The sequence below is a fragment of the Ambystoma mexicanum genome, chromosome 2p (assembly GCF_040938575.1).
Source record: "Ambystoma mexicanum isolate Mex_15411 chromosome 2p, UKY_AmexF1_1, whole genome shotgun sequence".
In the NCBI taxonomy this organism is placed as follows: Eukaryota; Metazoa; Chordata; class Amphibia; order Caudata; family Ambystomatidae; genus Ambystoma; species Ambystoma mexicanum.
This window is the reverse complement of record NC_090923.1, coordinates 476068381-476081463: the sequence shown is the minus strand read 5'-3', so window position 1 is coordinate 476081463 and position 13083 is coordinate 476068381. Positions and strand designations below refer to the sequence as shown.

The window sequence follows — 13083 nt, the reverse complement described above, 5'->3', positions numbered from 1 at the left end:
CAGAGGCTAGTAGAGGACACTGGGGTGCATAAAGGCCAACACATCACTTATATTGGGATTATTAGAAGGGTGCGAGAATGTTGGCCTGAGACAGTGCTTATGGAACAACCCGATGCAACCATAGAGACGATGTATGATATCTCGGAGGGTGGACACGAAATATCCCTTCTATATGAGCTACTGGGAACTAGGGTGTGGAGGGAGCCACTCCAACTGAGGCGTGACTGGGAGGAGGAGGTGGGAGAATCCATGTCGGATGGACAATGGGCCAGAGTCCTAAAATATCATAAGAAGGGGTCCCGAAATACGAGGCTGCAGCAGATACAACTGTATGTCACGCATAGGGCATACATGACCCCTTTTAAAATCGCCATGTTTGGAAGCACGATAGCACAAAAATGCCCACGGTGTGGGGAGGAGGAGGCGGGGATGCTGCACATGTTTTGGGCTTGCCCTGCGGTGGGGAGGTTCTGGATAGAGCTGAAGACACGCCTTGCGGAAAAGGGAATTGCTTTGGAGGGGAGTCTGCCTGGGCATGCATGCTTGGGATTTTCACCAGACCTCGTAACCTGAAACACATCAGTAAGATAAAAGACCTGGCTTACATTCTGGCTAAGCGGAGATTTTCAGTGGGCTGGAAGGCGGCCTGACAGCCTAGAACCGAGTTGTGGCGGGCGGACCTCATTAAATGGGCAGAGGCAGAAACAGCTGCTTGGTATGAAGCTGTCAACAGGGGGGGGAGGAGGTGGGGCACCTGATGGCATGGAGACAACTGGTGGCCTCCATGATGGGGCACTCTCAGGCCGACCAGAGCGAGAATGATGTGGAGGAGACATTTAAAGTAGCCACGCCTAGAGATGAGCAAAACAGTGACACTTAAGTAGGGGCTCGAATTAACGGGACGGGAGGGGGGAGGAGCGAAAGGTTTAATTAGTAATATCATGATGTGAAACGCAAATGTGGAGGTCCTCAGGTTTGTAATGTTTGGAGTTTTTGTTGGTAAAATAATAAAAAATGTAAAAAAAAAAAAGTGGCATGCAGAAGGTTTCTGAGGCATGCAAAATTGACAGTGGACAATGGTCTGAAGGCAATGTGAAAGTGGCAAGTGTTGATGATCTGGAGGTGAATCAAATGTGCCATTCCACAAGTGAAAGTGGAATCAAGTAAGTTGGAAATGGAATTGGGCAATGAAGGCACTGCATGTAGCATGGGACATTTTCTGGGGCAATGTGGATGTGGCATGGGACAATATTCTGCGGGAAAATATCTGTCATTGAGCAGATTTCTGGGGAAAAGTGAAAGAGGCATGGTGCACAGGCCGCATATGAACGTGAAATGGGATGCTCTCCTGTGGCAATATACAAGTAGAATAGGGCAATGTACTTGGGCCAAAGTCTTATTGGGCAGTCTTGATGAACAGTGTGGAAGTGGGCCGGGGAATGTTCAGAAAAAATATCATAGATATCCAGTAAAAAATGTCATGCCTGATCCCTGGGTCCCCCACCACCAATTGAAAACTGTTTTGCTATTTACCCATTTTTTAAAAAAAGTATGCTCTACAATGCAACATTTTTACCCATTATTTTAAAACAAATTCACGGGGGAGCTCCCACCGCCCCCCGCCGAACCCCTCTTGATTGGTTCAGGCTCCCTCACTGCGCTATGGCATTTCTGGGGGAAATAGTTATGCCCCTCCACTTAAAAAATTCACCAGCCACCACTGGCCCTCGGACTGTGTTGGGAACGAGATGGGGGGGCCAATGGACTGTGGTGGGAGCAGAATGGGTGGGATCCATGGGATAGTGTTGGGAGCATGGTGGGAAGAGCCCAGGGTGTGTGATGGGGTGGGGAGAGCCCACGGACTGGGTAGGAATGGGATGAGGGAGCCCAGCGACTGTGATGGGAGCAGGTGATGACGTGCAATGCATACTGTCCATTTGATATTTTTGGGGGGGCCCGACCTGCCCAAATTTTGCTCAGGGGGGGCATGGACAAAAATGTTTGAAGACCACTAGTCTAGAGTATCCATGTCAACCAAAAAAAATGTACCAATTGTAATGCCTGTGGGTCATTTATGTGATTTGGCGCCTGTTAGACAGAATCCTGTGCAGTTCCCATAGGGAGCATTACAGAAGATTAAGACTACAGGTGACCGCAATAAATCCCCTTTGCTATCAGTCTGTACCAAAACAATTTAGTTGGTAGCCGTGGCTGAGCAGTCAGACTTATCTCAAGAGGGAGATGAGCAGTATTCACGGTTTACACAATAGGCCTACAGTATTATGGTACAAGGAAACACTGACAAAAGCTTTGTATTAAAAAGTAGTTATATATTTATTTTATACACATCTAATAAAACACATGTATCACAGTCATAAAGCAAGTTAAATTAAGTCAAAGGAAAAATATACACACGCCCAAGTTAAATTGTAGACCAAGTGAACCAGAGTGAAAACTGAGCAAAACGGCACATTGGAAACCACACACAAGGGATGCTCTAACAATTTCTCACAAGGGAGGGAAAACGCAAGTTATTCAGAAATACCTTCTTACACACCCTAGCAATACTTCCCATAAGTTTGTCAACCAGTTTAAGCAAGACAGTTCATCAGTATAGGCAATACTTAAATGAAAACTGAGCAAAATGGCATTTCACAAGGTTTAAAAATGGGAAGGAAAGGGTAGTTGTAAGAAATAGGTGCACCACACAGTTCTAGATGGGAATCAGTCTAAAGAAGGCAGGTCTAACAAATGTAGCCAGAGTCAGTAGGCCTGTGCCAGAGTCAGTGGTACAGGGCAAGGGCCCAGGAGCAAAATGTTCTTGTAGCTGCAGTCAAGTCTTTGGTTAATGAATTTGAAAAGGTGGATGTAGAAGTTGAAAAGACAATGGTAAGAGAGAGGGGCGGCCAACCCAACAGGTAGGTAAAGGATTTATAACACCTTTAGTGTTACCGCGACGAAAGGGTGGCCTGGCGGAACAATGTACCTTGAAATGAAGAAGTGGCTCCTGCGGTGGCGGTTGTTCCTGGTAGTTCCTGCAGTTCGGGTGATCCAGCAGAGGAAGAGAGGCTCTCGTCGTGGAGGAAGGCTCGAGTTACTGCACTACCCAGGGATGAAACCAGCCACGTTGCTGCCCGACGAATAAAAGGTACGCTCTTTTAAATTGCGGTCCGGGTGTACTGGTGCCTGGCTATCCGGCCTCTGAGTACAGGGTACGGGAGATTCGACCAAGGCAGGTCCGGGAAGGTGATTGACAAACTGGTTGGCCCCACCAGCTCAAGGGAAGAAGGCTCTTGCAGATGAAGATCTTCTCTCGTCGTGTGGAGAAAAGTGGTGAGATGCTGCAGCAGGGCTTCACCGGTGGTTCAGTCGTTGCAGATGTCTTTGGCTTCTCTCCTCTTTGGCTTCTTAGTTCCAGTGGCAACGTCTTGCTGTTCCAGTCCTCAGGACCCAGCTTTTATGCAAAAAGATCCCCATTCATACAGCCTAGCTGTCACTCACACAGTGGAGTGGTCATCTTGGCAGGAGACCCTCCAGCCTATCAGTATAGAGTGCGACATGGGTTGCGGAGGCAACCCTATCCAGGGGTCCTACTCCCGTTCCCACACAATGGACCCACCCCAGACTCAGTGACGCCAAAAGGAGGGCTTCTTGGCAGAAGTCTGCCAAAAGGACGAACAAAGGATCCCGACCTGGGTTAGGAGTTTAGAGAAAGAAGTTATATTAAAGTTCTGGCAAATAAAACCTACCCGAGTCAAGTTAATATTAAAATGCACCAGCGGTATGTTAGAGGCTGTCAGAAAAAGTGGTAGCCTCGAACAATGGGAAAATCCCATAGGAAAATATTTGCGGTTGAATAATTACGGTAGTAACCACTGCCACCAGCCAGAAATTTTTGAGAGAGGGACTGTACGGTACCCTCTCGAAAATGAACATAAGGGAAAAACTATTAACCGTTTCCAGTACCTCCATAGTAAGATGGTTTGTACTGGTTTAGTTCATAAAAATTGACTAGTAAAGTCAATTGGGACTTTACATGCCCTGGGAGACACTAGTCAGTCCCAGGGTATGGAGTCTATGTTTGGGGGTCGCTACGACACCCCTGTGTCACTGCACTGAGGGTGCTGTGTAACAAATGTGAGTTAAGATGGTTTCTATGGGGGTGAGAAAATCCCATAGACAAACACAAAAAATAGCCTAGAACACACATAGCAAAAATGCCTAAGAGTGGGAAAAAGAGTCTCACTCTTAACAGGAAAAAGAAACAAACCCTTCAAATCCAGCAAAGCTGCTGGGTGACTCTATAGGTAAGGGAAATTAGCCATAGAATGAGAATTCTCCTCAACAGCGCCCATGTGCAAGGATCTATATTGGCAAAACTGAAAGACCAATTAAGGGTTGCATTGGTGAACACAAAAGTAGTATCAGAAACAGAGGTCTAACCGCACCAATGGTGGGGCATTTTTTGATAGCAGGTAATTCGTATGAGGATATTAAATGGTCACTACTTACTAAGCTTTACCAGAACATGCAAAATGATAAGAAAAGGATGACGAGAGAAGAGACACAGATGATTTTTCTAACAATGAGCCACTTTCGTAGGGTTGAATGATATTATCAATTGGCACAACTTGGATTAAAGTAGAGAGTCTTCATAATTACTATTGAAACACGCTTGACTTCGTAACTGACACAATGTATTAGATCATGTTTCGATAGGTTACAACAGATGGTATCTCTACAATACAGTTTATTCCCCGTCCCAACCCAAAATGGATGCTAGGCTGTACGGTAGACTGCATAGTCATGTGACTTTGTGACACATAAATCCATGCGCCTTTTAGCACTCAATTCTACAATTTCGTGAGTTAATTATCGACACGTTGCCTACTCAAGGTGATGGACGCGAGATGAGCGATCTACTCATCTGATCAAGTACGTTTTCTGGTACTTTATGCCTATCTCTCTTGAATACCATTCTTTGAGACCAACGAGAGCATCATATATACAACACTATACAAGCGTCAGTCTAGAATTATACCGTTACTTCCCTGCTTGTTCCAACAGTTCGTCCGCCGATACGGCAACACTGATTTACACAGATTACTGCCAGAGCCGAAGCAGGTGTGCGAACGACTTGGTCGTGAGCCGCGCTACATTTCTGACTCCAAGGATTTGTCAATAGACTAGTGGAGGACACAAGCCATAGTGAGTATCTCCAACCCTTTGCATTGTGTAGTATACTTACAATTGCGTCGGCTAGTGAACTTCCGCTTGTGTAACTTATTTTTACCTTCAAAATCCATATGCCCATGAAAGAGTTGGTACATCATAGTCCATCGTCATCGTTCACATTTGAAATCTGGATTATTACATTGTTTTGCAGATTTCATGCGATATTGACGTTCCTGACTAGGCAATAGACATGATGATGAATCTTAATGAAAGCTTCACCACCTATCCCTTGGGATGCACCTGCCAAGTTTCTTACGGCTGTTTATTTATAGCCTGATAGTATTTCTCCATGCAAATATAGTCAACCAACAAGAGTGACCTGCAGTCACTAATTTTTAGTCCATATCTTCACGCCTCTACAGGTAGGACGCCCCTCTGGTGGATAGACACGCCCAGCTGGATTACCATTAGCAGTTAGATGTCACGACCCTCGCCCAAAACCCCCTCTGGCAAACCCATTGGCCAGGTGGAGTCAGGACTCGGGCCTCTAGAGCCTGGCATCCTCTTCTAAAGCCCTCATGGGCCCAGTCCTGGCGCCTGTAGCGCCAGGCTCATACACCATGAAAAACAATTTGCTTGGGAACTACTTTATTGTATTGTCAGCCAACATGGAGGCATCCACATAGCTTGGTTCCTAAGAACCAAGCTATGTGGTCTAGTGTTTTGGCTGTGGTAGCCTAGGGACTACTTTAACTGGACTATTTTGTTGGGGCTATTTAAACCACACCCGAGCAAGACAACACGCTTTGCGTTACTTTGCAGCTTGCAATGTGACGCTCACCGTGTCCAGCTATTCCCTCGAACCTCGGAGAAGCAGAACCTGCCAGGAGACAAAAGGAACATCATTAGCAGCAGCATCTTACCTGCAGTCTTCATCTTTAAACACTCGCAGCTACTGAGACCAGCTTCCCCGAATCTGCGCACCTCCCGGACAGAACGACCTGTAAGAGGAAGATAGAGGCAACATTAAAGAAAGCAATAGAGACATTTACCAATTACGAACTGCTCAAAAAGCTTATCTGGCTGGTCGCCTCTCGGCTGGCACCACTCCGGACATTCCACTCGCGCTGAAGAACACCGCGACCTACAAGGAAGGAAAACACAGGTTAGCAAAGGCAAGACTTCGCAGCGCTGCGCATAGCGCTTACTTACCGCATCATAGCGCTCTTAATGCGCCATCATTTACCAGCGGGGTTCAACCAAGCCAATTCGCCGCGCTGAAGCTCCGCATACCTAAGGGAGAAAAAAAGAGACATTTCAAACAAAGAAAGGCATGAAGGATAGCAACAAAACTAAAGAACAGCAATAAGACCTACCTGAACAATATAAAACGAGCCGGTGTCAGTGAAGTAACTGGACCGCACGCGCCCCTGCAAAGAAGGCAGGACGTAGAGCACGCCTAATTCTACCACAAGGTGAGGAGAGGGCGCCAGAGGGACTGAAATCGTACCGGGCTGGAGGGGGGCTACTTACCCCAGTCGGTCAGTCTTGAACACAGTCCTCCTGTATTTTCAGGCAGAACCTTCCCCGCAGACCACATCAGGGCAAAGCTGAGATGCATACCAGCGAGTAACCTGGCTGGGTGGTGTCCCTGTGGATACCAGGTGCGCGTAACATTAGAGCAATAAGTAAGTGAGACGAGTGTTGTATTTAGTGAATAATAAGCTTGAACATTGAACACTCTAGTTTTGTCGACTAATAGCAACCAATAATAAGTTGCTCTTATCCTTGTTCAAATTACAGAGTATCACGTTCTATGAATAAGCAGGCTACGCCGTTCATAAAGACTGGCAACGACAGAGTTACCGAACAACAAAACCCCTGAAGAATTTCCCTCCAATTATATCTCTTAATAATTACATGAGAATGAAACCTGTTGGGTGATTTCGAGTCATATTATTTATGCTCTATGAATTTGCTAAATCTTTTTAGTATAGTTTTGAGTATGTGTTAAGAGACTGTAATGTTTTGTGTATTGACTTTTGATTCATTGTGAATGTTGTGAATTACACTGTTTTGTGTTTTTGTTAGGTGAACTGTTTTTCAATGTGACAAGTGTCCAAACAAATGATAGCATAACTTGATGAATGTTTGCCATTTGGTTTCTTAATATGTGGTGTGTTTTTAACCAATGTGAACTTTTTAAATAAAATGTACTATATATTTTTCTATATCTGAGAGGAACAATTTAATTCTGTCTTCCCCTCTAGACTTGCTTTTCGCGAGTTAGTAGTTTCAACTATTATACGCATCCGGTCTTTGTGTGAAACCTCTCCGGTGCAACTGAGCATGTGTGCTCTGTTGCCCCACCTTTATCCATGGTTACGCTGCCTGCGTCACCACATGACAGCTTGCTTGTGTGTAAGTATGTGTGAGGCACCCGCTAACATCTCAGTGCCGCACGGATAACATTTGCTCTCAGAGACTGAGCTACAGCAATGCAACCAGCATTGCATTTTGAACAGCTATGAAAAATTAAGCTGAGGCCCTTTGGTGCCTTGTGATAAGTCCACTTTCACGTACAACCTGGCAGGCCAGGACCAATTAATCAGAAGAAATTTGAACTGCTAAAAAATGTTCTTGTGCACTTTAGGATCTGATCTTTTGATGTAGTACACACACATGTTCTTGCTTGTGACATCTGTTTTTGTAAACGCGGTTCAGAGTGCAGGATACCCTTTGCCCTTCTTTTTTTATTTTTTTATTTGTTTATTTATGAATCAGCGCACTGGAGAACATATACAGTAACATTGCTTGTAACCTCACAGAACATATAAAACCAAATTGTCCCATCCCCCACCCCTGTGTTCCCAAGCGGGCCTTGTTTCCGGGCCTCATTTGGCCTGACCCGGCAGCGAGTTGTCGCCCGTAAAGTGGAGGGCTCTCGCGATCAAGCGTGGCTTGTAGGTCAGGGCCGGGTAGTTCTGGTCATAGTCTAGGACTGGTGCCCAAATGCCAGTGAATCGGTGGAGCAGTCCCGCTTTGGCTGCCGTGACCTTCTCGGCTATCAGAATGTCCCAAAGTTTAACCCACCATAGGGTCATCAGGGGTCCTTCCGCGGACTTGCAAGTGCGGGCCACTGTTATTTTGGCTGCGAACAAGAGTTGGGATGTCAGCTTTGTCCTCCTCTCTGTTCTCGGGTAATAGTCCGGGAGCGGGATCCCCAGGAGGACTTGTTCGGCATTAGCAGGATTTCCACTTGGGTGATGTAATTTATGGTGGCAAGGCATTGGGTCCAGAACTCCCTTATTTTGGGGCAGGTCCACCACATGTGGAAGTAGGAACCTGGGCGGCCGCAGAGACGCCTGCAGTGGGGGTCCGGAGCCTGCTGGAAGTGGTGGAGGTGCAGGGGGGTAGTACCAGCGCAAAAGCAGTTTGTGGGCGCATTCCCGGTTAGTGATACAATGGGATGCTGTGCGCGTTCTGGTCCAGATGTCTACCCACGTGTGATCTTCAATAGCATGACCCAGGTCCGTCTCCCTTTGGGACATATAGGAGGGCCTAGTTTGGAGGGGGTCTTCCTGAAATAGTTTGTAGAGGGCTGAGATCTTTCCCCGGGCCGTCAGGTCGTTCACTGTAAGCTCTAGCGGGGCAAGGCGTTGTGTTGCCGCCGCCCGGGTCTGGGAGCACCGGTGTCTCAGTTGGGCATAAGTGAACCTGTCCATCTCCGCTAGTTGGAAGATCATTTTACAGCGTTCGAAGGTGAGGGGGACCTCCCCCTCGTATAGCTGCCCCAAAGTTTCAAGGCCTCCTGCCACCCAGTTCCTAAAGTTTGTTGGGTGAGTTCCCGGGGAAAAATCTGGGTTGAGGAAGACTGGTGAGAGTGCACTCAGGCCTCCTGGGATACCTCTATGTCTGCGGGGCCACTCCCATGCCTTTATCGACAGCTTTGTGGCGGTCAGCACTCCTGGCCAGCTCTGGTGTAGTGCGGGGGATAAACGGAAGAAAGCGAAGGGGGAGAGGGAGGCGGGATTGTTCGATCTCTGCCCACTTTGGGCGCCCAGTGGCAAGTCCCCATGCTTGAAAGTGGGCCAATTGTGCTGCTGTTTGGTATTTTTGAGGGTCCAGCACCCCCAGTCCTCCCAGTCTTATGCTGGCCATCATAGTTCTCCGAGCAATCCACGCTTTCTTGCCCTTGATTTTCCTTTGGAACCGCTGTAAAGGGGGGAGCGGGATTGAGGTTGGGAGGGAAGCGCAGGCGTAAAGGAAGTGCGGGAGGAGGTTCATTTTGCATGTTGTTATGCGACCCAACAGCAAGATCTCCTGCGTCCGCCAACGGGCAAGGTCCTTTTCCAATTCCTCGAAGAGTGGGGGGAAGTTGACCTGGTAAACTTTCACTGGGTGAGCGGGTATCTGAACCCCCAGGTATGGAATTGCTTGGGTGCTCCATTGAAACAGGGATTGCTTCTCTAAGGCCTCCCTTTCGCCTGGGCTCAGAGCTGTTGATTTTGGGAAGTTGATGGCGAATCCTGATACCCTCCCGAAGCCCTGGATTTCGGTTAGGGTTGCCCTCTTGGAAGCTTCGATGTTTGTGATGGTTAGCAACACATTGTTCGCATAGAGGGCAATTTTGTGTTGTGCTGAGCCGATCCTCGTGCCTCTGATCAGGGGGCTCTGGCGAACTCGCTGGGCTAACCGTTCCATGGCCAAGGCGAAGAACAGGGGAGATAGTGAGCATCCCTGTCGAGTTCCGCATGTGAGAAGGATTGGATCCGACAGGCGGCCATTAACTCTGAGCCGGGTCTTAGGGGCTTGGTAGTTCGCTAGGATCATCCTCCTGAAGGTCAAGCCAAAGCCGAAGGCCCCCCGGGTGAGGTGCAGATAGGGCCAGTCCACCTTGTCGAAGGCGTTGGTTGCATCCAGCGCCAGCAGGGCCAGTTGTTGGGAGTCCAGACTGGCAACCTCTATTAGATCCAGTGCCCTTCGAATGTTGTCTTTTGTCGACCTGTGATATATAAACCCTGTCTGATCCGGGTCGATAATGCTCATAAGAATGGGCGCGAGGCGATTGGCCAGGATCTTGGAATATATATTAGCGTCCAAGTTCAATAGGGAGATGGGTCCGTACAAACTATTCTCCTGGGGGTCCTTTCCAGGCTTGAGTATGAGGACCGTGATGGACTCCTGCATTGATGGGGTAACCGTTCCAATGGCTGCGAACGAGTTGAAGAGGCGGGACAGGGGGGCCACTAATTGGGGCCGGAAGAGTTTATAGAATCATGTGGAGAATCCGTCTGGGCCTGGGACCCTAGGCTTCAAACTTTTAATGGCTTCCTCCACCTCCTCATTTGTAATAGGCGTTTCAAGTTCTTTTCTTGCCGCTGGAGTCAGAAGTGGGAGCGCCGTCTCTTGGATGTAAGAGCGCTGCTCGTCCAGGTTCTGCGGGATTGCTGTCATTATTTCTGACTGGTGGGCGACTGCTAGACTAAGTTTCTTGTGGTCCGCATGGTGGATCTTCCCCTGTGAGTCGCGGAGACCCAGGATGGTATTCCTGCTCTTCTCCTTAGCCAGTTTACTGACCAGCCTGTTAGCCTTGTTGTTATGGACGTAGTACCATTGTTTGATTCTGGTTAGAAGGTTGGCTGTGGCATCAGCGTTAGTGCGCCTCGTGCTTCTTCCTTGCCATTTGTAAGACCCTGTAAGACTTCGGGGACCAGCCCTTTTGTTTGAGTGGCCTCGGCATCACGGACATCGGCTTCAAGTATAGTGCGGGCCGCCTGCTTCTGTTTGTGGAACGCAGCGCCTTGGGCGATCAGTTTCCCTCTAAGCACGGCTTTCATGGCGTCCCAGGTGTTAGCCGGGGAGGTGTCCTCATCATGGTTTTCAATCAAGACGTTTTTAATTGTTCTGCCGATTGTGTCTCTCACTGCCATGTCCCCCAAGATAGGGTCATACAGACTCCACTGACGGCGAGGAGGAGGAGGAGGATCTGGGTCATGGGACCGTATGGTGAGCGAGACCGGGGCATGGTCCGAGAGGATCCGGGGGCCAATCGTAATGTCGTCCATGAAGGTCAGGATCTGGGGGGAAGCCAGTAGTCTGTCGATTCTCGAGAAGGTACGATGCACATACGAATAGAAGAAGTCCTTCTCTTCCGGGTATAGCACCCTCCAGGTTTCAACGATGTTCAACATGCGAAACAAGCAGAGCAGAGCAGAGCAGGGCTGTTGCCAACTTCAGGTCCCTCGGTGTTGGGGAGTGAGACCTATCCTTAAGGGGATCCAGGACGCCGTTGAAGTCTCCGCCAATGACTACTTGCCCCTCAATGAATGGAAGAAGGGAATCTTCCAGATCCTGATAGAATCCTTCCTGGTGCTCATTCGGATCGTAGGCTGAGACGAGGGTGTAAAGTTGGCCGAGGATGATGCATTTGACTGCCATAAAGCGACCCTCCTAGCATCTTAGCGAGTCTAGGATCTGGGGCTTCAAGTCCTTTGCAAAAAGGATGGCGGTACCACTCTTCTTGGTTCCATTGGATGCCAGAAATTGTAGGGGGAAGAGTCTGCTTCGCAGGCGAGAAAAGTCTGCTGGGATTAGATGTGTTTCTTGTAGGAAAGCGATTGAGGTCCCATCATTCTGTAGCCTTTGCAGGACGGATTTCCTCTTCTGGGGGAATTCAAACCCCTGACGTTCAGAGTAGTGAGCTTTAATTTTAGATGTGGGGGCTGGCCCTCCAAGTCTGTATTCTGCAGGGGGGAATGGGGGCGAGATGAGTCAGCCATAGCTGTGAGGGGTCGGCAGCTTTGGGGTCTCCTGTGGCTGAAAGATTTTTACAAATGGTCTCCAACGGGAGATCTGAACTTCCAACCTCGGCGTCCAACGGGGGGGCCATCAACGGGGGCTCCAAACTGCGACCAAGGGGACCGGTTTTGAACTATCGGACCGACCCCTGGCCACCCAGGCTGTCGTCTGACAGAATGACCAACATGGTTGAAAGTCTCTCCGTGTAAAATGGAGGCATCTACCTTGGAGGAGGGTATGGACCGCATGGGGTCCGCGGTGAGCTCAAAAGATTTAGGTGGTTCCAGTGCTATGTATCCTGCACGGGTGTCCTCGCTCGTCATTTGGGTTTGCGGTTTCTCTGCACTTTTGACCAGGGGGCCTGTCTCGGCTTGGGGGAGGTTGTATTTGGAGCAGGGCTTGTTCGGCCCGGAAAGGATGGGTCTGAGGCCCCAGCAGAATCTGGACGGAGGATTGAAGCTGCATTGTCGAGGTGGCTGATGGTGCAGGGGGTGCCTTTGTATGAGAATTGTAGTGCCGTGGGAAAGAGCCACCGGTAGCGAATCTGCGGATCTCGTAGGAAGAGCGAGAGCGGACAGAGCATTCTGCGCTTCTGAAGAGTCAGAGGGGAGAGGTCATGGAAGATCTGTAGTGGGACGCCCTAGAAAGAAAGATCGTCCTTTGAGCGGCCTATCGCTGCGATGGCCTCTTTAGTGGTGTAAAAGTGAACTCTTGTGATAACATCCGGAGGGGGGTCTGTGTCTATTCCCCGGCGAGTGCGCAGTCTGTGGGTTCGATCAAGTAGGAGCTGGGCTTCGTCCAAATCTGGTAGCAGGGCCAGGAAAAAGGAGCTTACGTATTCAGGAACCTCCTTGTCAGAAATTGAAGAAGGCACCCCTTGGATGCGCAGGTTGTTGCGGCGAGAACGGTTTTCCATGTCTTCCTGTTTGAATTAGAGAATTTCGGTTCTCTCCATTAATGTCTGGACGGTGCGTTGTATCTCTGTTAGCGAGTTGGAGTGGTCCCCGGCCAGGTCCTCGACCTCCCCCACTCTCTGCTCGATGCTACTGACCCTTTGCTCAGTTTGCTCTAGTTTAGCGACGAGTTCTGTCATACAGGTTCTGAATT

At 48.8% G+C, this 13083-nt stretch overlaps 1 protein-coding gene across 5 annotated transcripts in view; it reads left to right on the top strand.

Moving 5' to 3' along the window:
* ATRIP (ATR interacting protein) overlaps window positions 1-13083 on the top strand; it is a 1393117-nt gene that overhangs the window by 1061899 nt on the left and 318135 nt on the right. The gene's annotated exons all lie outside the window — the stretch shown is intronic.